Raw genomic sequence first — 2,796 nt, 5'->3', positions numbered from 1 at the left:
GGAAGGGGGGACATCGGCTGGATACGGGCGCGACTCGCTTGGCGTGACTCAGAGCGACCTCAACGAGAGGGAAGTGTCCCCCACCCCCCCCCCCTTCCGCCCGCCGCAGGCGACCAGCGCGGCATCGCCACCTTTGGCCTCGGCCTCCTCTACCTCGGCTGCAGCATCGGCTCCATCGTGTGGGCGACGTGGCAGGCGCCCTCCCCGAGAGTGCCGAGATTGACGGCAGATTTGGCGGGCATTGAGCGGATAGCACCGGCTCTCCCACTCTCAAATGATCGGAGAGAGAGAGAAGCGCGAATGGCGCAGATGCAATCGAGATGCAGCCGTGATGCAGTCGAGATTGCGCCGAGATTACGGCCGAGATTACGCCGAGATAATCACCAGGCCTGCTGCTCCCGATCCTTAGCCTCCTCTTGCGTCCACACTCTCCCACCCCCACGGAGACAGGTGCGGCTCATCCGCTTTGCTCACGAGGAGTACTGGCTCCGCGCGACCCACGCCGTCCTCTGCCCCGCGTGGGTCGGGGCGCTCGCCGGCGCGCCGTACCTGACCTTCATCTCCTTCAACGGCGCGTGGGCACCGATTGAGCGGAAGGTCGTGGTCGACGGGTCGGGCCGCTTCGTTTGCCTGCAGCGGCTGCCCTTCCTCACGATCGCACACGTGCCCGACCCACAGTGGGTACGCAACCCGAAGGAGGACGAGGCCATGTCGGCGCACGAGGCGTACCTTCGCATCGCGTCGGCGCTGCGGCACCTCTCGGAGAAGGGAGAGCCCGACCAGGCTCTACCGGGTAGCTCTCCTCGCCCTGTGACCAGCACCTCGCTCCCATGTATAGGCACGATCCGCTTCTTCTACGCCGGCACGGTGCCCGGCTCCGTGATCAACACGCGCAACATGGCTACGCAGCTCGCCAGCTTTGCGGACGGCGCCACGGGCATCATGCTCTCCGGCATGGGGTCTCTGACCCCGGTGCTGGGCGCCGCTGACGGCTGCCTCGGCGTGCCCTGGCAGCCGGGCGGGCCGGGCTCGACCGCGGCGATCCCCAACTCGCCCCTCGTCGGCTCCTTCCGCGTGCGCTCCTTCCCGCTGCACCAGGCCGAGTCGTCGCGCTTGCCCCTTGTGATCGAGCGCGTGGTGGTCGCCCGCGGCGCGCCGATGGAGGATCCGCCCCTCTTCTCCTTCGTGCCCGACGCCGCTGCGCAGCAGCAGGCCGACGACGCCGCCGTCGACGCCGCAGCGGAGGTCCGAGTCGCCGGCCTCCTCCAGCACTCGGCGGCGGAGGCGTGCCTCGCCCACCCGACCGACGAGGCGGTCGCCAGCGTCGAGGCGGCCGCTGCCGCTCACACCGCCTCCATCGAGGCGGCCAACGAGGCCAACGAGATCGCCGAGGTCGTCCGCACGGCGGCGAGCGCGTCCGAGGCGCGGAGGCGAGTCCCGCCCTTGCATACCCAGTTGATGACTCTCCGGCTCTCCTCCCCCTAGGTGCTCACCAGCCGCCGCTCCTGCCTCCTCGAGATGGCCGAGGCCGAGGTGTTCCGCACCTCCTGGCACAGCCTCGGCATCATCGGCCTAGTCACGGACATGGCGCGCCGCATCCTCTCCCTCCCCAACGCGGGGCTTACCGCCCTCGCCGAGTTCGTCTCCAACTTCCGCGGCGTCAAGGCTGGTCCGTGTGGCACGCTTGCGCGGCCATTCTGCCCCTCTCACCCCTCCCCTATATTTCACAGGTCTCTGGCGACTTTGTCGTCACTGAGCCACCCCCTCGGGTCCCGATGCTCTGGACCGAGCACCCGGAGGTGGCGGCGCTGCACGACGCTGGCACGCAGCCCGGCCCCGAGGTGCTCCCGCCCATGCACATCGCGCTTCGGGTCGACGACGAGCCGACCGCCGCCGACCTCGCCGCCATCGAGGCGTACCTCCGCGAGGCGCGCTCGTCGCAGCCGCTGGACAACTCGGCGCTCGCGGCCGCGCAGAAGCAGCTGCTGGGGAGTGGCCGCGGCGCCTTCCTCACAATGCTGCGGAGCCGCGGCTACTGCCTGGAGCTGCTGCGCAAGGTCTTATGCCCACCACCTCCGGCTGGTTGAGGGGTGTGCCGTCCCGCAACATTCCCGTTTGTATGTGTAGGCCGCTGCGGCCCTCAAGAAGGAGGTGGGCGTGGGGCGCGCGGCGGCAGCGTCTGCGGCGGCTGGCCTGGCGCCGACCGCACAGCCCGAGGTGTCGCCACTGAGCCTCGCACGCCGCAGCCGGTCTGCGGTAACAACCAGGTCCTTCTCGTTAGGCGGACACGTCTGAGCCCATGGACCTGAGCGGATGAGGGGCTCGTGCGCACAGCGCTTGGCGCGCTGGCGCCTCCCTCGACTTGGCGCACAATGACATCTATGCTTACGGCGCGCACACGGCGCACGCGCACCCCTCCTGAGCGGGTGAGACTGAGCGGGTGAGACTGTGCTGCTCTGAGGCAGCATCTCCCTCTGCATGCTGGGTTTGCCTGTGTCTCTCCCCGGCGCACGTGCCCCTCCCCGCTTGTCCGGCGAGCCGAGCGACAGCCGAGGCGGGCGGCTGGTCGGCGTGGTCTGCCACAGGCATGTGGCAGAAGACTGTACGGAGCTCGTATGTGCCGCGCCGAACCAAGCGCCGCGACGGCGTCATGTGTTCTCTGCACGCTACGGCTTTACGGCTCTCGAGAATGTCGTACGTTATACGTGAACGTGTGGACTGCGGTACGTGTGTTCTGTGTGTATGTGACTGTGTGTCGCATCGCCCATCGCGCATCGCGGGTAACACATCGCCACA

Source organism: Emiliania huxleyi, assembly GCF_000372725.1.
Source record: "Emiliania huxleyi CCMP1516 unplaced genomic scaffold EMIHUscaffold_263, whole genome shotgun sequence".
NCBI classification, from domain to species: Eukaryota; Haptophyta; order Isochrysidales; family Noelaerhabdaceae; genus Emiliania; species Emiliania huxleyi.
This window is presented reverse-complemented; position numbering follows the sequence as displayed.